The following is a 24,738-nucleotide window of genomic DNA, read 5'->3' as shown; positions in this document are numbered from 1 at the left end:
CAAACTTTTACAGATGCACAATCGAGAGCATCCTGTCGGGCTGTATCACCGCCGGTACGGCAACTGCTCCACCCACAACCGTAAGGCTCTCCAGAGGGAAGTGAGGTCTGTACAACGCATCACCGGGTGCAAAATACCTGCCCTCCAGGACACCGACACCACCTGATGTAACAGGAAGGCCAAAAAGATCATCAAGGACAACAACCACCCGAGCCACTGCCTGTTCACCCCGCTATCAGTACAGGTGCATCAAAGCGGGGACCGAGAGACTGAAAAACAGCTTCTATCTCAAGGCCATCAGACTGTTCAACAGCCATCACTAACATTGAGTGGCTGCTGCCAACATACTGACTCAACTTTAGCCATTTTAATAATGGAAAAATGTATGTAATCAATGTATCACTAGCCACTTTATATAATGCTTACATACCCTACATTACTCATCTCATATGTATATACTGTACTCTATACCATCTACTGCATCTTGCCTATGCCGTTCGTGCATCACTCATTCATATATTTTTATGTACATATTCGTATTAATTCCTTTACACTTGTGTGTATAAGGTAGTTGTTGTGAAATTGTTAGGTTATATTACTTGTTAGATATTACTGCATGGTCGGAACTAGAAGCACAAGCATTTCGCTACACTCGCATTAACATCTGCTAACCATATGTATGTGACAAATAAATTTGATTTTGATTTGATTTTGACTGATGAACATCAAGGCTTTTATATATACTTTTGTAACCCTTTCCAGCTTTATACAAGTCAACAATTCTTAATCTTGGGTCTTCTGAGATCTCTTTGTTTGAGGCATGGTTCACATCAGGCAATGCTTCTTGTGAAAAGCAAACTCAAATTTTGTGAGTGTTTTTTATAGGGGAGGGCAGCTCTAACCAACATCTCCAATCTCGTCTCAATGATTGTACTCCAGGTTAGCTGACTCCTGACTCCAATTAGCTTTTGTCATTAGCCTAGGGGTTCACATACTTTTTCCAACATGCACTGTGAATGTTTAAACGATGTATTCAATATAGACAAGAAAAATACAAGAATTTGTGTGTTTAAGCAGACTGTGTTTATCTATTGTTGTGACTTAGATGAAGATCAGATCTAATTTTATGACCAATTTATGCAGAAATCCAGGTAATTCCAAAGGGTTCACATACTTTTTCTTGCCACTGTGTATATATATATATATATATAGAGAGAGAGAGAGAGAGAGAGAGCGAGAGTGAGAGAGAGACAATATAAACACAACTTGCAACAATTTCAAAGATTTTACTGAGTTACAGTTCCTTTCCTCTCCACACCACTGCCATTCTCTGTTGTCATCTATGCATAGTCACTTTAATTAACTCTACCTACATGTACATACTACCTCAACTAACCGGTGCCCCCGCACATTGACTCTGTACCGGCACCCCCCTGTATATATTGTTATTTTCTACTGCTCCTCTTTAATTATTTGTTACTTTAATCTCTTATTCTTATCTGTATTTTTTGAAACTGCAATGTCGGTTAGGGGCTCGTAAGTAAGCATTTCACTGTAAGGTCCACACCTGTTCTATTTGTCGCATGTGACTAATAAAATTTGATTTAATAAGGAAATCAGTCAATTGAAATAAGTTACTTTAACTGGCAGAATAGCTATTGTCAAAATGAATATATTGCCACGGTGTCACGTTCCTGACCTATTTCTGTTAGTTTGTTGTATGTGTTAGTTGGTCAGGACGTGAGTTTGGGTGGGCATTCTATGTTGTCTGTTTCTATGTTGGTTTAAGGGTTGCCTGGTATGGCTCTCAATTAGAGGCAGGTGTTTGGCGTTTCCTCTAATTGAGAGTCATATTTAGGTAGGTTGTTTCACAGTGTTCGTTGTGGGTGGTTGTCTCCTGTGTTAGTGTTTGTTACACCATACGGGACTGTTTCGTGCGTTCTTCGTTTTATGTAGTCATTTTTCCTGTTGTGCGTTCTTCGTGTTTTATGTAAGTTCGTATGTTCAGGTTTGTCTACATTCGTTTTCTTATTTTGTTAATTATTCCAAGTGTTTTCGTTTCGTGTTTTTTCCATCTTGTTTAATTAAAATATGTCATTTCACAACGCTGCGCCTTGGTTCAATCACTACTCCTCCTCTTCGGTTGAAGAGGAGGAGGAACACCGTTACACACGGCTGAATTTTAGTAGTTCAATGCTTCCATTGTCTCCCTCTTCTGTTTATTGGGATAAAATCCATAGTGCGGTTTAAAAATGTACATGGAAAGGTAAGCGATCCCGCATAAAATTAACACATTTACAAGAGAGAGAACGAAATAGGAGGACTATCCATACCAAACTTTAAATTGTATTTCCAGGCACTAGCATTTCGTCCCATCCTAAATTGGTTTAGACATGATTCTTCCGCACCCTGGCTGAGTTTAGAGAGATATATGTTGTCTCCTATTGACCTGGAAGAGGTGGTCTTCTACGCTTTGTTCCTATTATTGCTCACACAATCTCTATTTGGTGCAAAATTTTAAAACAATGTAACTGGGAATCAAAATGGCATGCCCATTCTCCAATATTTCATAATAATGCCTTGCGATCTGGAGGGCGGCCTTTTGCATCCCCTCAATGGTCCAAATGAGGAATTCGTACCCTTGCCGATATCACGGACAAAAATGGTTTGAGAACATTCCAAGATTTGACCACTTTTTTCTATATCTACAACTTAGGTCAGCTATGCTGGCCTATGGAGTCTCTTGGGAACACAACTACCGAACCATCCAATGAGGGTATTTATAAATAAATGATCTGGACTCCCGAAATGACTGATCTGACGTGGGAGTGCCCTGTAGTTAAATGCTTCTGGGACAAAGTTACAAAATTTATTTTGAAATGCATGAATGTAAATATTCAATGCTTTGCATCTACTATGTTGCTTAACTTCTTATGGCTGCAGGGGCAGTATTGAGTCGCTTGGATGAAAGGTGCACAAAGGTGCCCATAGTAAACTGCCTGCTCCTCAGTCCCAGTTGCTAATACATGCATATTATTATTCGTATTGGATAGAAAACACTCTGAAGTTTCTAAAACTGTTTGAATTATGTCTGTGAGTATAACAGAACTCATATGGCAGGCAAAAACCTGAGAAACTCCACTTCCTGTTTGAATTGTTCTGAGGTGGCAGATTTTCAACCAAGCTCTCATTGAAATTACAGCGAGATATTGATGAGTTTTCACTTCCTACGGCTTCCACTAGATGTCAACAGTCAATAGAACTTTGTCTGATGACTTTAATGTGAAGGGGGGCCGAAGGAGACAGGAATCAGTAATCACTGCCATGAGGTGACCACGCATTGAACACGCGCCTTCACATGAGGAGGACCTCCGTTCCACCGCTCTTCTGAAGTCAATCTAATTCTCCGGTTGGAACGTTATTCAAGATGTATGTTAACAACATTCTAAAGATTGATTCAGTACATCGTTTGACATGTTTCGACTGACTGTTACGAAACTTTTGGACATTTCGTCACGTTATAGTGGATGCGCTTTGTGACTTTGGAATTGTTTACTGCTAATGTGCTAACCAAAGTAGCTAATTGGACATAAATAACGGACATTATCGAACAAATCAAGCATTTGTTGTGGACCTGGGATTCCTAGGACTGCATTCTGATGAAGTTCATCAAAGGTAAGGAAACATTTATCATGTATTTTCTGGTTTCTGTTGACCCCAACATGGTGGCTAATTTGGCTATTGTTCTGAGCTCCGTCTCAGATTATTGCATGATTTGCTTTTTCCTTAAAGTTTTTTTGAAATCTGACACAGCGGTTGCATTAAGGAGAGGTATATCTATAATTCCATGTGTATAACTTGTATAATCATCTACATTTATGATGAGTATTTCTGTTGAAACGATGTGGCTATGCAAAATCACTTGATGTTTTTGGAACTAGTGAATGTAACGCGCCAATGTAAACTCAGATTTTTTGTTATAAATATGAACTTTATCAAACAAAACATGCATGTATTATGTAACATGAAGTCCTATGAGTGTCATCTGATGAAGATAATCAAAGGTTAGTGATTCATTTTATCTCTATTTCTGCTTTTTGTGAAAGCTATCTTTCGCTGGAAAAATGGCTGGGCTTATTGTGGTTTGGTGGTGACCTAACATAATCGTTTGTAGTACTTTCGCTGAGAAAGCATATTTGAAATCGGACATTTTGGTGGGATTAACAACAAGATTACCTTTAAAATGATATAAAGCACGTGTATGTTTGAGGAATTTTAATTATGAGATTTCTGTTGTTTGAATTTGGTGCCCTGCACTTTCACTGGCTGCTGTCATATCGATCCCGGTAGCGGGATGCAGCCATTAGAAGTTAACGATGATAGCTCCTTGAATCTCAATAAATCCGAGACAATTGCTGCTGGCAGGCTGCACTTTTGCAAAATAATATGTTGGCTCAAATACACTTGACTTTGTAAAGAATAATCTCAGCTAAAGCCCAAAATCTATAAAGCCCAAACATACAAATAAAATATACAGTATATAGTGGTGGTATGGGTGGAGGGGTCATTGACAAGCAACCTTAGTTGATGGGGGTGGGGGGGTGAAGGCGTGGAAAACATGGTTTCCGGATGGGGGGGCGGGAAGTAGATGGTTGGATGGAGACATGCTGGATGGGTGGGGTTGGGGGAATGGGATGGGAGGTTGGGGGAATGGGATGGGAGGTTCGGGGTGGAGGCTCTCTTCTTTTTGTTGATTTTTTTCCTTTACATGCTATATTTATTGTTACTTCTTGTGGTATGATCATGGTGATCAATACTTTGTATTTGTGTACTTAAAAAAAGTTTATTTTGAGTAGCAGCCCAAAGGTGGATGCGAGCAAACTATGAAATTATATGAGTTTGTGGATTGTGCCCCCCCACACACACACACAAACACACACCAGAAAATGACCAAATGAGTAAAGATTTGGTCACAAAAAAATAAATAGTTTAAAAAAGGAGACAGGACAGGAGATGCAGTTTCAGCACAAAAACAAAGTTGACATTTTGGGGCGAGAGAGTGAAAGATAGATGAGCCGCTAAACTAACAGCCAGACTGTGGCCTGTCTAAACTCATAAAGACCTGTTTTCACTTACCCCTGAGGAGAAACTCCCAGCCACATATTGACCTGAACCCCTGAGCCTCCTCCTCCTGCTGCCTCACAGAGGTCAAGGGTGGACGTGCAGGATGGGCAGAAGTGAAGAAACTGGCTCCTCAACACAGGAACAAACTTGAAGAGTTATAGGCTGTAATTGCTGCCTCATTTGGCATCATGTTAAACAGATCATGTCCAGCAGGATGGAGCCTCGATATCTAGCCTACATGCTAGTATTTTGTCAGTTCGCTCAAGACTATCATTGCCATCAATGCATGATTACACAAAAATGATGCCTGCACATCTCAAGTTAGGATTTGGCCCAGTGTGCAATGGGGGGGGGGGGGGGGGGGGGGGGGGGGGGTGACTGTACAATGTCTATCCCTACCTCTATAAGAGGAAGATACCGATCATAAACAGCCTTGTAGACAGATAACTTATCTTCCACACCTGCTAGTATTTTTCACCTCATGCGGTGTAGCTATTAGGGTGGATCCATCTTGTCTTTTAAAACCATTATGATACATAGTTCTGTGATGGATTTAGTTCTTGCTATATTTCTTTTGTCTTACTTTGTTACAGATACCGTACAGTGTACAGTCAACGTCTCCTCCTTTCTTCCTCTTCCACAGTAAGAGATATGAATTTATGAACTGTTGACCTTGACGGTGCTTGTCTCTGCTCCATGGATCTGAGGCTAAGGTAAGTCTATACGGGTCACATTTCAAAAGATGAAGTGCGCCCAGAGTCCGACATCCTGGCACAGACTGCTGTCTGGTCTAAACCCAGGCGTGCTTTTCCTGCAGTGTAGTGTACCACTGGGTAAAGGTCTACCTTCAGACCACTGGACAGGGGAGAGGAGGTGGAAAATACAGATGTTCTCTTCAGTCGGCAGTAAAAGAGAGCGAGAGAGGGAGACACCCCCTGAAGACAATGAAGTATGCAGACCCAGAGAGGTGAATACTTTCCCAGATGGAGAGATGGGGTGGAGGACCCATTGGACATTTTTGGCAGCAACTCCACTGGTTCACGAGAGGCAGTAAGCAGATGATAAGGACAGTTGAGGTTTTGAAATGTAGACACCATACGCATGCACGCTTCGCACATATGCCCAAACACACACACACCGACTTGAATAGAGGAACAGATGAGTTATGAAGCATCTTCACGGTGAAAAGTTCATTGCAATAAACTACACGCAAAACAAATCCACATAAACAATCTCACCACACTCACGGAACACACCCATCGACACATAGTTGTGGAGGAAGATGTTTCTGGAAATGTTGCTTTGCAGCTCAGGGCATAAAAACACCAGTCTCCCTCATCGACAGAGCTGGGCTAATAATAGCACATCCCCCAAACAAAACAAATGGGTCTACAACCTCTTCCTATGCCTATTTTACAGTATGTACAGTGTGTAAAGCACAATATTTATACTGCATGAGTCCAGCTGCAAGCTAATCCTGATCCAGACCATTGTATACCACCCCTTGCAGAATGAGATTGTTAGACTAGGTCTCCCTGGTGCAGATTTGACAGACCACTCTCTGAGGTGGTCTCTAGCTGTCTGACTGTACCCATAAACAAAATAGACTTGATCACACAAACACAGCTCAAAACAAAGCACAAGCCACTACTTAGTGGTGAAATTGTCATAAAAGACCAAATGGGGGACATTCCCTCTTCTCGTCCCCTATGCGATGTCTATCCCCAATCCAACTAACCCAAGCCACAACAGCAAGACGAATTCTAAACAATCACTCACAAACTTGCAGATCCTGTGTCTGTCTTAAAACTAACAAAACCTACATTGTTAGTGATTCCATTGATATGAACTGTTCTATCTACGTTTTCTTGTTTCAATGTCTGTTGTGCCTGATGAGATGGTTATCGCCATATAATATAAGGCACTTAGAGACCTTGCGGATACCATTCATTGTACTTCATCTACTTTATTACTGCGTTATGCCCCACCATTCAGAATAAAGTGGTGGTATCATCTGACTGAGTCAGACTCAGAGATGTAAACGGAGCTGGGTGGATCTGGCAGACTTTATCAACGTGAGGGGGAGACCTCCCTGCTGAGGAGCGTTTGACACATTTCTCAGCTCGAACACTCAAAACTATGCGAAATTTTAAATGCTCAAAGGAATGAATGATTCCATGCCTTGTGTAATTCAGACCTTCTGGTACTGTACAGTAACAGGGGTCATATGCTCTCACTTAATGGCCCTTTTAAGGTTTACAATTCACGCACTATAATGTCCATACGTACGTACGCACAGAAATCTTTAAGAGTGCTTTGTGTTTAAGAGTAAGATGGATGGACTGTTGACAGGGCTGATTGTGCGATCTGATTAAAACAGGGAGTCATGTAGCCATCTAGGCTTTTTTTTTTATCTCCTAAATGAAACTAGCAGTCTCTTCTGTAGGCCTATAGACATCAAAAGGGGACCATTGAGCTCTCCCAGAAGTTTGGTTGGTGCATAAAATCTGTGAATTCAGATAAATAAAAAGGTGTGATGGGTCCGCACTCAAAAAGATGTTGCATAAAGCTTACTACATTTTTGGATTGTTGTATTATTTTCACTGCATCAGGGATAGCGTACACAGACGTTTTGGCTTTGCAGCTTTCTTCAGTGTGTAGGTACACATCTTTTTCATTCATAGACACAGAAAGGTCACTGTGAAGTATTAACTGTGTTTAGTTACTCGACAGATGGGTACGCCAGCTGTTTGGTGAAGTATCCCATTCCAAACAGTTGCTTATAAAGGACATCTCAAACTGATGGCAGATTCTGGAATTACAGTATTACTTGAGTTGGAGGAATGAGGCTTGATTAAACTGCTGGCTTACTTAGAGCTCTGCAATCAGCTGGCATGTGGCTGAATGCTAAATGGAGCTCCCCAGTAGAAGTGGCCAGCCCCCACCCCTCCCTCAGCGGTCAGTCAGAGTTGGGCCTGGCTGTGTCTTCTCAGTCTCCTTAGTTCTGTCAGATTTACGGGAGGCCACAGTGTGGCAAGTTTAGGCACACTTCCTGGTGGACTGTCAATTCCCCAACATACTAACTCAAGGTAACTCAAGGAGTCAAAGTGATTTGAGTAAAGAGCTGTGGAAAAATGTGCTTTCAGTTTGGGCAAGCATTGCACAAAAGATATCTGAACCCTAGTGGAGGATACATATGCTAAAGTAAAACTTTGTCAGGGGATACTTTTAGTAGTCATTCTACACTCCACGTCCACTGTCCCCAGCCATGATGCTTTGATGGAAGATGGAACTTGAAGTCAAACCATAATAAGTCATTGTGTCCTGCTTGTTTTCTCATAGCTCTTCACATCGGCATACAGCAGTTTCCTACAGTGTGCAGCTGCTCCTCTTATGTCTTTATCATCCAAACAACATTCTCAGTCTTCTCCTGTTTCCCATGCTACAAGCCCAAGCAAATAACTCCAGGGAGAGGATTTGATCGTGCCGCTATCACAATGAGTCTGCAGGAATTTATGGGAAAACAGGTTGGCCAAAGATTGTCTGCATTGAACACCATCCTCTTCATAACTCAGTGGGACAAACCGTACCCTCAAACACATCAACTCCATGATCCCAGACTAACTCCAATTTGCATACCGTCCCAACAGATCCATAGATGACGCAATCTCAATTGCACTCCACACTGCCCTCACCCATCTAGATAAGAGGTATACTTATGTGAGAATTCTGTTCATTGACTACAGCTCAGCGTTCAACACCATAGTCCCCTCCGAGCTCGTCACCAAGCTTAGGACCCTGGGACTGAAAATGGTGCTTCAGAGGGTGGTGTAGACAGCCCAGTACATCACTGGGGCTGAGCTCCTTGACATTCAGGACCTGGCCATCCAGGCGGTGTGAAAAGAAGGCCCAGAGCATGGTTAAAGACTCCAGACACCAAGCCATAGACTGTTCTCTCGGGCTTCCGCACGGCAAGCAGTACCGATGCATCAAGTCTGACACCAACAGGCTCCTGAACAGCTTCTATACCCAAGCCATAAGACTGCTAAATGGCTAACTAAATAGCTAACAAAATGGCTACACGGACTATCTGAGTTGACTCTTGTATTTTATAAAAATCTCTATGAACACTCACAGGGTCCTACATACTCACGCACACAAACACTCCATAATTTACTTTATTTTCTGTCTCTGCCTGGCCGGTTCCCCTCGCTCCACTGGGATTCTCTGCCTCTAACCCTATTACAGGGGCTGAGTCACTGGCTTACTGGTGCTCTTCGATGCCGTCCCTAGGAGGCGTGCGTCACTTGAGTGGGTTGAGTCACTGATGTGGTCTTCCTGTCTGGGTTGGTGCCCCCCCTTGGATTGTGCCGTGGCGGAGATCTTTGTGGGCTATACTCGGCCTTGTCTCAGGATGGTAGGTTGGTGGTTGAAGATATCCCTCTAGTGGTGTGTGGGCTGTGCTTTGGCAAAGTGGGTGGGGTTATATCCTGCCTGTTTGGCCCTGTCCGGGGGTATCATCAGATAGGGCCGCAGTATCTCCTGACCCTTCCTGTCTCAGCCTCCAGTATTTATGCTGCAGTAGTTTATGTGTCGGGGGGCTAGGGTCAGTCTGTTATATCTGGAGTACTTCTCCTGTCTTTTCCAGGGTCCTGTGTGAATTTAAGTATGCTCTCTCTAATTCTCACTTTCTTTCTCTCTCTCGGAGGACCTGAGTCCTAGGACCATGCCTCAGGACTACCTGGCATGATGACTCCTTGCTGTCCCCAGTCCACCTGGCCGTGCTGCTGCTCCAGTTTCAACTGTTCTGTCTGCGGCTATGGAACCCTGACCTGTTCACCGGATGTGCTATCTGTCCCAGGCCTGCTGTTTTCAACTCTCTAGAGACAGCAGGAGCGGTAGAGATACTCTTAATGATCTGCTATGAAAAGCCAACTGACATTTACTCCTGAGGTGCTGACTTGTTGCACCCTCGACAACTACTGTGATTATTATTATTTGACTCTGTTGGTCATTTATGAAAATTTGAACATCTTGGCAATGTTCTGTTATAATCTCCACCCGGCACAGACAGAAGAGGACTGGCCCACCCCTCATAGCCTGGTTCCTCTCTAGGTTTCTTCCTAGGTTTTGGCCTTTCTAGGGAGTTTTTCCTAGCCACCGTGTTTCTACACCTGCATTGCTTGCTGTTTGGGGTTTTAGGCTGGGTTTCTGTTCAGCACTTTGAGATATCAGCTGATGTAAGAAGGCCTATATAAATCGATTTGATTTGGCATAGTGTGAGTCTATGTCCCACTCTGAACCTGAACCCTAACCCTTAACCTCTAGGGAAGTGAGCCGGATCCCTCTCTTACGGCCTGTGGGGCCACAGTGTGTCCACCTGTCCCGTTCAGCTGTCTTCTACCATTTCCTGCTCTGCAATCCACTGCGCTCCACTGTCTATCCGTCTGTCTGCCTGGTTCTCATGTTCCTTGGTGCAATGTGTCATGCCATTCCATTTTGATTATCACTTACCAAAGCTGATATATATTGGCAGTTGGATGAACAACTGACGGAAGCTTAATGGGACAATTTATCTTTTCCAGTCTAAGGTTGTGGTTATTGCTTGCTACTAAGCGATATGGGCCGGTCCAGCTTGAGAACTTCCTATTCAAGAAAAATACAAACTTGGTTCTCACAATCAAACCACTGTTTGCGCGTATGAACCGTATCTCTGTAGTGCGTTAATAATAGTAAACTAATGTATGTTTTTCCTTACGGTAGGTAGAGCTAGCATCTGTTTATGTTTTCCATACTCTTATCAATCAGTAAGTTGCAAGACGACAGCAATATGTGGAATTCATGTGAATGGTGGAGAATGTTCTCAGATGTTAAATTAGCCATGTGATGATATGAAACAAGTTATGGAAAAACAAATAATCTGCATTATAATCAGTTCACTTGAGGACAAACAGAAACAGAGTTTACATGGCAGATTTCCAAGCAAAGGTGCAAGGTTGTGTGAGTTAACCCGGTTACATCTGGGGTGCATTAATGAACTACAAACACATATCCACTCAAACCACTTCTTACCGGACACGTCTCTACATTGTAACACACACACTCAAATTTATGTGGCTGTACATGTGGCTGAACTACAAAGAAATATATGGGTCGACGTGACCCAATGCAACCCAACACGACCCAGTCTTGGGAAGTCTGTTTGCCAAAACCATTAAACACATTAACCTGAAAAATAACAATGGGGACTCAACATATGTAGATCTGGGTTTCATGACAGAGTTATCAATCACTTCCAGTTACCATGAGGGAAAAACCCTTGTTCACCTTGAAATGTAATCAAACATGTTGACTGTTTGAGCTTCTACATAAGAATAGCAATAGGGCATTTCCCAAATTTCGATGATCCCTTTTTCCCAAAAACATAAAACACAGGTGAAATAAATAGGAAAGCCAGTGTTCACAAGGCAGCACCAGGGATGGATGGATACATGGCAGAGATGGGGGCACTGAGGAGCACTGGGCAGGTCCTGGCACAGCCCCAGTTGAGCTCTTTAACCACTGCCCCATTAATGTTTTAGATATGGACTACAAAATATCCCCGGACATTGCTCAGCCAGAGATAGGCATCAGAAAGGCCGTGTCGGAGGACGAGGGAAGTAGGGGGGACCGAGGTGGAAGGGGAAATGAGAACCAGGCTCCAGAGTCCCCCGGCATTGTGATTCCCCTCCAGTCTCACAACCAGAGGGGATGGAAGAGCTCATCTGGACCTTACATAAACACTGCCTGGTTCTCTCTACAACACACCCCAAGATCACTGCTGGAGAACTCCATCAAAACCCCATCAGCAACTAAAACAACAGAAAGAGTTGATGATCTGTGTATCTCAGAAGGACTACTGCTTACGGTCATTGTGGTTTAAAGTGGTGATAATCTCTTGATTGGAGATTAGTTTTATGCTCTTACATTTCAGCAGCACATAGGCTTGTCTGTGATCAGAGAGTTAAAAGGAGTTAAAGGAACAGGCACATCCCCCTCTTTGGAAGGCTGACCGCATTTCCCATTAGAGTGTTCACAGTAGGGGAGCACATCACTAATGTCTTGCGATGAGGGGGAATGTCAAGACATGGCCCGGAGTACTGCATTTCCATCCCATGTTTGATGTCACTGAAACACGCAGGCTACGTCTTGACGCAGTGGGGCGTATATATATTTGGTCTAACCGAAATGTTTCGAGGAGGATTTTGCCCTTAATTGGTAAAGATGGGATCTGCTGCCGTCAGATGTCCGTGTTGGTCTCCTATGGAGCAGAGGAGGAAGTGGACTGCCGGGGGCTGCTTGGGGGTTGGAGCTGACCAACTCTCCATGGAACATCCTTTCAAGCAAGCGCCTCACCAAAATATTTTCTTAGATCAACCGAACACAGGTCACAAGTTCTGAGAGGCCCTTTGGCCAAGGCCTTGAGCCTTGAGTACAAAAGTAGAGAGGAGAGAGGGAGTGAGAAAAGAGAAGACAAAGACGAGGAGAGGGTGGAAGCTTGATTGATTGACCATACCAGTAAAAATTGGTCTGGAAGGGGGAGAAGGAGACCTATGCCTATCTGTATTTTATGCTGACTTCTAGGGAGTTTCTGTACATAAGCTCAAGGTACCTAAGTCACCATTTGACTGTCGAAGACTAACAATCGTCACAGGCACTCACTTTCTTTCTCTACTATCAAATGGAACCTACAGTTGGAGTCGGAAGTTTACAAACACTTAGGCTGGAGTCATTAAAACTCGTTTTTCAACCACTCCACAAATTTCTTGTTAACAAACTGTAGTTTGTGCAAGTTGGTTAGGACATCTACTTTGTGCATGACACAAGTAATTTTCCAACAATTGCTTACAGACAGATTGTTTCACTTATAATTCACTATATCACAATTCCAGTGGGTCAGAAGTTTGCATACACTCAATTAGTATTTGGTAGCAAGGGCAGAGGGGCCAGGCTGTCATGTCCTAAAATGCCCTGGGATTTGTAATGGAATGGAACATAGTACAACCACTCTTAGTTCATCTACTGATACTGTGTGATACCTACTGTATACAGTTGAAGTCGGAAGTTTACATACACTTAGGTTGGAGTCATTAAAACTCGTTTTTCAACTGCTATGTTTTTGGCAAGTCGGTTAGGACATCTACTTTGTGCATGCAAGTCATTTTTCCAACAATTGTTTACAGACAGATTATTTCACTTATATTTCACTGTATCACAACTTCAGTGTGTCAGAAGTTTACATAGACTAAGTTGACTGTGCCTTTAAACAGCTTGGAAGATTCCAGAAAATTATGTCATGGCTTTAGAAGCTTCTGATAGGCTAATTGACATCATTTGAGTCAATTGGAGGTGTACCTGTGGAAGTATTTCAAGGCCTACCCTCAAACTCAGTGACTCTTTGCTTGACATCATGGGAATATCAAAAGAAATCAGCCAAGACCTCAGAAAAACAATTGTAGACCTCCACAAGTCTGGTTCATCCTTGGGAGCAATTTCCAACCGCCTGAAGGTACCACGTTCATCTGTACAAACAATAGTATGCAAGTATAAACACCATGGGACCATGCAGCTGTCATACCACTCAGGAACGAGACGCATTCTGTCTCCTAGAGATGAACGTACTTTGGTGCTAAAAGTCCAAATCAATCCCAGGACAACAGCAAAGGACCTTGGGATGATGCTGGATGAAACAGGTACAAAGGTATCTATATCCACAGTAAAACGAGTCCTATATCGACATAAACTGAAAGGCCACTCAGCAAGGAAGAAGCCACAGCTCCAAAACCGCCATTAAAAAGCTAAACTGGGCCTCCCGGGTGGCGCAGTGGTCTAGGGCACTGCATCGCAGTGCTAACTGCGCCACCAGAGTCTCTGGGTTCGCCCCCAGGCTCTGTCGCAGCCGGCCGCGACCGGGAGGTCCGTGGGGCGACGCACAATTGGGCTAGTGTCGTCCGGGTTAGGGTGGTTTTGGCCGGTAGGGATTTCCTTGTCGCATCGCGCTCCAGCGACTCCTGTGGCGGGCTGGGCGCAGTGCGCGCTAACCAAGGGGGCCAGGTGCACGGTGTTTCCTCCGACACATTGGTGCGGCTGGCTTCCGGGTTGGAGGCACGCTGTGTTAAAGAAGCAGTGCGGCTTGGTTGGGTTGTGCCTCGGAGGACGCATGGCTTTCGACCTTCGTCTCTCCCGAGCCCGTACGGGAGTTGTAGCGATGAGACAAGATAGTAATTACTAGCGATTGGATACCACGAAAATTGGGGAGAAAAGGGGAGAAAAATTTACAAAAATAAAATAAAATAAATAAAAATAAGCTAAACTACAGTTTGCAACTGCACATGGGGACAAAGATCGTACTTTTTGGAGAAATGTCCTCTAGTCGGATGAAACAAAAATGGCCATAAAGACCATCGTTATGTTTGGAGGAAAAGGGGGGACGCTTGCAAGCCGAAGAACACCATCCCAACCGTGAAGCACGGTGGTGGCAGCATCATGTTGTGGGGGTGCTTTGCTGCAGGAGGGACTGTTGCACTTCACAAAATAGATGGCATCATGAGAAAGAAAAATTATGTGGATATATTGAAGCAACATCTCAAGACATCAGTCATTTTACATTTACATTTAAGTCATTTAGCAGACGCTCTTATCCAGAGCGACTTACAAGTCAGGAAGTTAAAGCTTGGTTGCAAATGGGTGTTCCAAATGGACAATGACCCCAAGCATACTTCCAAAGTTGTGGCAAAATGGCTTAAGGACAACAAAGTCAAGGTATTGGAGTGGCCAACACAAAGCGCTGACCTCAATCCTATAGAACATTTGTGGACAGAACTGAAATAGCGTGTGCGAGCAACGAGGCCTTCAAACCTGACTCAGTTACACCAGCTCTGTCAGGAGGAATTGGCCAAAATTCACCCAACTTATTGTGGGAAGCTTGTGGAAGGCTACCTGAAAAGTTTTACCCAAGTTAAACAATTTTAAGGCAATGCTACCAAATACTAATTGAGTGTATGTAAACTTCTGACCCACTGGGAATGTGATGAAACAAAAAAAATATGAAATAAATCATTCTCTCTACTATTATTCTGACATTTTACATTCTTAAAACAAAGTGGTGATCCTAACTGGCCTAAAACAGGGAATTTTTGCTAGGATTAAATGTCAGGAATTGTGAAAAACTGAGTTTAAATGTATTTGGCTCAGGTGTATGTAAACTTCCGACTTCAACTGTACATACCATCTGCATGTTGTGGCTCAAACATTTCTTGCCCAGGAATTTTCAATAAAACCTCAGATTTATCCCTGGTCACAGTTCGTGTTCCATTGTCCAAAAACCCCTTTCCAAATGGTTTTCATTAGACTATCTTTTCCGATAAAGATAAGTGAGGAGAAATCAGTGGCTCCATGACTGCACGGTCCTGTAAGTGCTCAGGGACGCCTCTTGCTTTTGGCAGGATGAGCTACAGTATGCTGTAGCAGCGCTGGAGACTCGCCACCGCCAATCTCCAAAACCCAGCGACGATGTTCCGCCTCAGATTTATTGCTTTATAATGGGGATATCCTCCTCAGTGGTCATTACCACAGACAGAGACTCAGGCTCCAGCTTCGTTAGCAGGCTTTTTCCCAGCCGTCCAAACAATCTCATGAGAGACTTAGGTGTGCCACAAACCGAGTTAAGTGGTGATTTAAACAAACGCAGTGGGAGTTTAGCCGCTATTTGATTTATGGAGCCGGTCAATACAATAAGTGGAGGCTGGGATAGTACGGTAGGGTGCAGGGGCTGTAGGGATGCTGTTACCGAGCAGTGAGAACAGTGTGCTGGCTTACATGGACTGCTGTCTGGGAACCCTACAGCACACAGACAGATTAACAGTCTGGTTATTATTGAACTGACTCCCATCTTCAGCTCTTACTGGTCCACTTAGGCAGAGACAGGAGGAAAAGATGGGATCGGGAGAGAGAGAAACAAAGAGAGTGAAGAAGAGAAGAGAGGGAGCTACATACTACAGGCCACAGTATAATTCATGCTCACGCGAAGTTTAAAAAAACATGCACACATACTGTACACATTCACTCACACTGAGCAGTGAATGCACTTGGAGGCATTTAGTACCGCTTGCCTGCCGTGTAATATGTAGGTAGCGAAAGGAGCATCAGAATGAATCAATTGTCCAATGGTCCTTACCTACTGTATACAGACTGAGTAAATATTAAAATGTTTATGTCTGCGTGACCTCTAATTCAAAGCCATAACTTCCAGAGAAAATAAGCAGATGTCACTGATTTGTAAATAATCAGCTGACATTGAACAGTCAACTCTTCTTGTGTGCTTAAAAGATAGTAAGCAATTTCTTTCCAGTCCATTGTAGTTGGAGTGTGACAGGAGGTGATACCCATGACTAGAGGCAGTGATTTCCTAACTTTTTGACATTGTGACCGAACTAAATCCTGTTGAATAGACAAGACAATTAGCTTCAGCCTCACAACCAAGAGGTACTGGTGACAACCCACTGGGAGGATTAACCTGAGGTCACAGGAACTCCAGGGTCAAGGTGCCTCTCACCCATCCACCCCAACACTGGCAGGCAGACCCTGCATATCATGTATTCCTACGCTATCGGATTTGGACCAGGGCCATAAATTAAGTCTCTCTTTACCTTGCTCCATTACACCACCACCCCTATTCTGTATTTCTCTCCCTCTCTTAGCCAGACTATGTCTGACCCTTCCTTTTGACAGGCTAGCTCCACAGTGACGAGAGCAGGGCCTGCATGGCTCCATATGGATGCAATTATTCCAGGCATTTCGACCACTTCTAAAAATGTTAGCAGACACATTTCCAAAGGTTAAGCAAACATCGAAAAACACGCACCTTTGATCATATCTTATGGGACTTTGGCTGAAATGCACCTTTCGCAAAGACATTCATTCTGACTCAAATGGGGTCAATAGTAACTGAAACAATTGAAAGCTGCCAATGTATTCAGCATTATGACCCAAAAAAACAAGGCTAAATCTGACTATCACTCTATTGCTCGAGCCAGTGATTTATGTTAAATTGAACCTACTATACAAACATCATTCTGTAACATACATGGCCAAGTGTCTGCCACGATACATCATTAAATTAGCCACTACTTTACCAGTCTAAGGGGTATTTAGTTGCACCTAGAATTCAAGCCACTGACTCATACCACTGAGTGGTGATGATGATTTGTGACTCTCACGTACAGACAAAGCTTAAGATATTAGTCTAGACTCCAGACCCCCACACTACACTAAGAGAGGTCTATTACGGGTGCTTTCCCAGGGATATCTCAATGCCTTACAGTCTGTGGATGGGAGTGGTGGGTTGGGGGAGGTTAGGAGGGTTGAGTTAGCAGGACGTGAATCAAAACAAAGCGGTTGGCATGTTCCTGTGAGAGCAGCTCCAGCCACGGCTGAAATCTGGTCACTGTAACCCAAGTTGAGTCTGGGAGAGGGGCTCCCTCTGAGAAAGGCAACCCGTGTCCCGAGGGGGCTCAGTATGTCCAAATATTTGACCAAACACGCAGATAAGTGTCTGTAGCCTGCAGACAATCACAGAACACTGCTCTCTCTGCTTGCTTCCACTTACAAGAGATTCTTTACTCAAAATAAGTTTGACTTAAAGTTCCAATACAAGTTGCTGTGGAGTTCCTTGGAGGATATTTTCATGTTTGTTTAAGGATAGCAAAAGTATGAAAAAGTATTGCACTCCCTCTGGAATATCTTTGGTCTCCAAATGGTGTGGGAATGAAGACACAGCATCAAAGTAGAAAACCCCTTAAACTAAGTGTTTCCACTGTAGATCATGAAGAACTTAAGCCAAGCAAAGTGGCCAAATATTCTCAAGCCATGCTGGAAAAGCAAGTGGACCTCTCTTTCAAGGACTTATCATCCAAATCCCTCCTTTGGTCACAACAAAGGCTGTGGCGGGTTTACCTGGGTCTCGTTCCTTCTGTGGACAAATGCATTCCAGGCTGGCCCACAGAAGTCAGGGACGCGACCAGGCCTCTCCAGCTGGTCCCGCTGACCCTCCATAAATCATGTCTGCTGCCACTCAGAGCATAACACAGACAGACACACTTCAGAGCCATGCCAATGCCTCGCCTCGCAGGCTCCTGCCCTTTAGCAGACAACACATTTCAGGTCAGCCAGGTCAGTGCCGTCCCACTGGGCACACACTGGTTGAATCAACGTTGTTTCCAAATCATTTCAATGAAATTACATTGAACCAATGTGGCATATATACGTTTAATTGACATCTGTGCCCAGTGGGTTATTTGTTTATAAACGAGAGGTACGTGGCTTTTTGAAGGTTGTTTTGGGGTGTCTGGAATAGTTCACAATATGTTCTTAGACTCTCCTGAAATGGTTGTGCTCCTGGATTTCCAGACAAAACAATACAAAATGTTTATGGGGACTTGGAGATGAATGATTCTAGTATTTGATATCTCTATTCTTAGTCTCCTCAGATGCACACTTGTTCAGTTGTTCTGCACTATGGGGATGATTTGTGTCCTTTGGTTGGTGAGTAGGGAGTTCTGGATAATCTAATGATACACTGGAGGAAAATACTCAGTCCATTCCCAACTGTGGATCGAAGGAACATTATATACAGTGCCGTCAGAAAGTATTCAAACCCCCTTGACTTATTCCATATTTTGTTATGTTACTGCCTGAATTCAGAATGGATTACATAACTTTTTTCTCACCCATCTACACACAATACCCCATAACGACAAAGTGAAAACATGTTTTTAGAATTTTTTGCAAATCTATTTAAAATGAATTACAGAAATATCTCATTTACATACAGTACCAATCCAAAGTTTGGACACATCTACAGTACTCATTCCCGGGTTTTTCTTTATTTTTAGTATTTCCTACATTGTTTAATAATAGTGAAGCCATCAAAACTATGAAATAACACATGTGGAATAATTTAGTAACCAAAAAACTGTTAAACAAATCAAAATATATTTCATATTTGAGATTCTTCAAAGTAGCCACCCTTTGCCTTGATGACAGCTTTGCACATTCTTGACATTCTCTCAACCAGTCTCACGAGGAATGCTTTTCCAACAGTCTTGAAGGAGTTCCCACATGTGCTGAGCACTTGTTGGCTGCTTTTCCATCATTCTGCGGTCCAACTCATCCCAAACCATCTCAATTGGGTTGAGGTCAGGGGATTGTGGAGGCCAGGTCATCTGATGCAGCACTCCATCAATCTCCTTCTTGGTCAAATAGCCCTTACACAGCCTGGAGGTGTGTTGAAAAACAAATGATAGTCCCACCAAGCGCCAACAAGATAGAATGCTGTGGTTGTCACACCCTGATCTGTGTCACCTGTCCTTGTGCTTGTCTCCACCCACCTCCATGTGTCGCCCATCTTCCCCACTTATCCCATGGGTTTTTATACCTGTGTTTTCTGTCTGTCTGTGCCAGTTCGTCTTGTTTGTTCAAGCATACCAGTGTTTTGTGTCTCAGCTGCTGCTTTTCCAGTTTCTCTTTCCTCGCCCTCCTGGTTTTGACCCTTGCCTGTCCTGTCTCTGAGCCCACCTGCCTGACCACGCTGCCTGTCCCTGACCCTGTGCATGCCTGCCGTCCTGTACCATTGCTCCTACTCTGAATTATCGACCCCTGCCTGCCTTGACCTGTCGTTTGCCTGCCCCTGTTGTTACAATAAACATTGTTACTTCACACACAGTCTGCACTTGGGTCTACCTTGATCCCTGATAGTGGTAGCCATGCTTGTTAAGTGTGCCTTGAAATAATACAAATAAAGAAAAACCCTTGAATGAGTAGGTGTGTCCAAACTTTTGACTGGTACTGTATGTCAATACTTTGTAGGTGCATATTTGGCAGAGATTACAGCTGAGTCTTTCTGCCTAAGTCTTTTAGAGCTTTCCACACCTGGATTGTGCAACATTTTTATTGAAAATATTCTTCAAGCTCTGTCAAATGGGTTGTTGATCATTGCTAGACAACATTTTCAGGTCTCGCCATAGATTTTCAAGTAGATTTAAGTCAAAACTGTAACTTAGCAACTCAGGAACATTCACTGTCATCTTGGTAAGGAAAGCCTCCCTGGTCTTTGTGGTTGAATCTGTATTCGAAATTCATTACTCGACTGAGGGACCTAACAGATAATTATATGTGTGGGGTACAGAGATGAGGTAGTCATAAAAAACATGTTAAACACTATTATTGCACGCAGAGTGAGTCCATGCAACTTATTATGTGACTTGTTAAGCACATTTTTACTCCTGAACTTATTTAGGCTTGCCATAACAAAGGGGTTGAATACTTATTGACTCAAGACATTTCAACTTTTCATTTTTAATTACTTTGTAAAAATGTCTAAAAACATAATTCCACTTTGACATTATGGGGTATTGTGTGTAGGTTGGTCAGTGAGACAACATCTAAATGTAATCAATTTTAAATTCAGGTTGTAACACAACAAAATGTGGAAAAAGTCAAGGGGTGTGAATGCTTTCTGAAGGCACTGTAAAAGCACGTCAATGCAGCAACCGTAAATTGGTCACTTGAGTTCCCTACTCACATTTTGGAATCAGGGTAATAAATAATAACCTTTTGACCTCTGACAAATTGTGCATGAATAATAGCATTACCAAATGCATATGCTTATGTCTAGTAATACTGCTCAACAGTAATTTGTTATGGTCACTTAAAATACAGTCCAGGGAGTATCAATCAAGTAAGAATCATGCCAAACCCAGCAAATAACAACTCACTACAAAGCCTGGGTTTTAGTGGAGGAAAGCGAATGATTGAGGCAGCGTTCTCAAGGCCCTGTCATGAAAGCCATCGAAGCAGAACAAAAATATGAGTCAAGTGAAATATTACAGCCACAATGCTATTTTTTTCCCTTGACGTAAAATTACATTTAACAGAGACTACGAAGCCTTTAATGGATTGGATGCATATGGAACTCAAAAGGACACGGGTGAGTATGGGAAGCACATGGCATATGAAGAAAATTCTGTGAAACTGATTGAAAAATAATCTGTTTTGTTCCCTCAACATTATGGACAGCTTGAGTCAAAATGTGTGTTCCATTGGCTCTGGACCTTCGTAGACTCTGTGCCTTTATGACTGGATGCTTGAAAGGGCAGAACTATGTCCCCTTTGAAACATCTAGTTCTCATTGCTACGGACAATAAATCTATTGTCTGCTTCACCACCAAAGACTGATTCCTTCTGGTTAAAGTCTGACAAAGTTAGTCCACGCACATCCAGCCAATTTCACAGGTGCAATTTCACAGCTTCTAAACCTGACGAAGACGGTTAAAAAGCTGCACAGTATAACTATATTTTTTCATTTTTTCCTATGAAATCGGACACTTGCCATGTGCCTGCAACATGCTCATCTTGACAGGGACTGGCAGTTCATGAGAACACTTGCTTACAAAGTCCCATAATAGGCTCCCTGTCCAATGGCTCCAAAGAGTGGATGTCGTGATGCCTCTTCTCTTAACCGGCTGTTTCCATAGACCAGTGAAATCCGGGGTACAGCAGCTGTCCATGCACTACCACAGACAGCTGGCTGAGACCCAGCTTTCACATCCACCAGGTTTCACACACACACACACACACACACACACACACACACACACACACACACACACACACACACACACACACACACACACACACACACACACACACACACACACACACACACACACACACACACACACACACACACACACACACACAAAGGCTAGATGACACACTCGCCGCCCAGCGCATTACGGCATGACGACAACCTGGAAGAGCTCATTCTAGAAGAGTCGCAAACCTGAAACAACAACGACGCGCTGGTTTCAATTAACGCAACGGCCCTGGGAGCGAACGCTGTCTGAAACAACTGTGTCGATAGAGTGGGGGGGAGACCTCCCAACCCCTGATGATGTCATTTCTTTCCCTCAGAAGCATATGCTTTCTGGGTAAAGACGGGAAAGGCATGTGGTTCTTGCCACAACAGTAAGTGGGCTGACTTCTGCAACTGTGGCTTGCCTATCCAGAGATAACATTGCCTCCCGAGCACTGATCCTGGGGTGCTTTGCTTCAACAGTCTAGAGACGAGGCTGTGAATAGCACCTTGCTCTTTTAACTTTTTTTGCCATTCAAAGCACATTGGAGTTTTGAAATGGGTATGTGTACAGTGAATGTGTACGGCTCCTACTGCTGATGTTCCAGGAATAAAGGACAGGTTACAAATCTCTAGTCTCTGCATTTCCATATCTCCCTCTTCCTCTATTGCTTTATACCTATATACTGTATGTCGTTTGGCAGACACCTTTCTCCAAAGCGAATAACAGTAGTGCTTGCATACTTTTTCATATGGGTGGCCCCAGCGGGAATTGAACCCACGATCCTGGCAATGCAAGCGCCATATGAAAACCCTTTAAATAACCCTTTTTGGTTCCAGGTAGAACTCTTTACACAGAGGATTCAACATGGAACCCAAAATAGTTCTACCTGGAACCAAAAATGGTTCTTCTATAGAACAGCCGATAACCCCTTTTGCAACCCTTTTTTCTAAGAGTGTACCAACTGAGCATGACAGGACCACTCTCCCATCTCTTGCTGCCAGGTCCTTCACCTGAAGCTGCAACAAGGCTACACTGGAGAATTCCAGACCAACATTTTATACCTTTCAACATTTTGATTCAGCAATTATAACTGAAAGAAAATGTTTTTTATGACTAGCACTCCTTTTCTTCACCAAAATCGACAGATCATGTCATGCATGCAGGACATGATATCTGATTGCCATGGTTGAGTTCCCATGAAGGTGGATTCCGCAGCCATGTGAATAACTGCAAAGATGGAGATGTTTGGTGATGGGGCCAGAAGCAGATGTTCAAGAATCATGGCTGAATCCTAATTTGTAACGGGTGCTTGAGATTCACGCAAATCTCCCAATGACAGTTTTACATGATTTACTGTAGGTGAATGTTAAGTGAAGCTATTTGCATGTGGCATTTGTGTGTGTGTGTGTGTGTGTGTGTGTGTGTGTGTGTGTGTGTGTGTGTGTGTGTGTGTGTGTGTGTGTGTGTGTGTGTGTGTGTGTGTGTGTGTGTGTGTGTGTGTGTGTGTGTGTGTGTGTGTGTGTGTGTGTGTGTGTGTGTGTGTGTGTGTGTGTGTGTTAGAGCTGAGCTTCCTGCCCTGAAACAGCCAATCCCAGGGGTTCCTAGTCTGCCCTGTGAAGACATTCGCTCTAACAGGGGAGAGGTAGAAAGAGAGAGAGTTTGGGTAGGGGGGTTTGGTGCATTAACAACAGCTGGAGCGGATGACCTTGGTTCCCCTGAAACCAAAACAAGGCTCTCAGTAGAACAGACCAGTAGGGCCAGGGGGTTCACTTTACCGAGGGTCGCCCCACTCCACAACAGTCTGGCTCTGTTTACCCATTCACAGGGAAAGCACTTCCAGTCAGGGAGAGGCCCCTCTCCAGACAGTACGTGGAGGGGTGTGTGTATGTGTGAATGTACTTGTGTGTGTCACTGCCATAGAGATTGATAGAGGACTCTTCGTTGTATCTGTCTCATTATGGCGTCTGTGACTGCACGGGCAACGCCATTGAGGTCATTTCCATTTTGAAGTAAGTAGTCCATTTTCTTCTTCTACTACTTCTATGAGTTGGTAAACAAACTGAAAGGGTGCATGTAAAGCCAAGGTTGGCGATTGACTGCAACCTGTTATGGAATGTTTATTCACAAGTATAATTCATTGGTTGATCCCTCTTGATGACCTGGATGGAATTATGTGCTCCTTCCTTAACCCATAGGAATTCCCACCCAGTTGACTACTTCAAAATGGTGAAAGTCCTCAATGGCGCTGCCTACGCTAAAACAAGCTTTTGGGCCCTAGAGTCCTCTATCATTCTCTATGGTTACCGCACAATGCCTTACAAATATGACAACAACATACTGTTTTTGGTACAATTGTAGGATAGAGTGCAGCATCATCATCAGGTAGCCACTGGAACATCCAGATATAAAAGATAGATAGCAATGCATACAGACAGAAACAAGTAGACATGTCGTCCCCCACGAATGATACAGCGCCATTAACAATCATTTCACATCTTCATGACATATGCTTTCCTTCAGTAAGTTGACTCCTCAGAGCACAAAGGAGGGTCATCAATCCTATGTTCAACAGAGCTACAGTCTGAACTGGGGAGCAGAGCCATGTTCTCTGTATCAGACACCAGTCATAAATCTGAACCTCCATATCGGTGACATGAGAACAGAAGAAACACAGTGTCTTGGTCCATTAAGTTACAATAAGGAACCTTTTCCCAAGAAGAAGCAGAACAGTGAGTCCAACCAAAAGGGAGGACCAGTAAGTATAATTGGTCATTTAGAGCCAAGTTGAGCTTTTGATTCAGTGACTATCCCTATCTATTGTTTTCCTTACACCACAGTCAGGAGATTCAATAAACAAAACAAACCACACAAACAAAAGGCCCAGCCAAGAATACAGAGCATGAGCGGGTGATGATCAGCCATTGTTTTTCAGCCTGCG

General features: G+C 43.4%; 1 protein-coding gene across 1 annotated transcript in view; it reads right to left on the bottom strand.

The window, feature by feature from the left end:
• The window catches only part of LOC129818377 (collagen alpha-1(XXVI) chain-like), a 49,306-nt gene that overhangs the window by 21,900 nt on the left and 2,668 nt on the right, over positions 1–24,738 (bottom strand). The window lies entirely within an intron of this gene.

This window comes from Salvelinus fontinalis, chromosome 2, assembly GCF_029448725.1.
Source record: "Salvelinus fontinalis isolate EN_2023a chromosome 2, ASM2944872v1, whole genome shotgun sequence".
NCBI classification, from domain to species: Eukaryota; Metazoa; Chordata; class Actinopteri; order Salmoniformes; family Salmonidae; genus Salvelinus; species Salvelinus fontinalis.
This window is presented reverse-complemented; position numbering and strand designations above follow the sequence as displayed.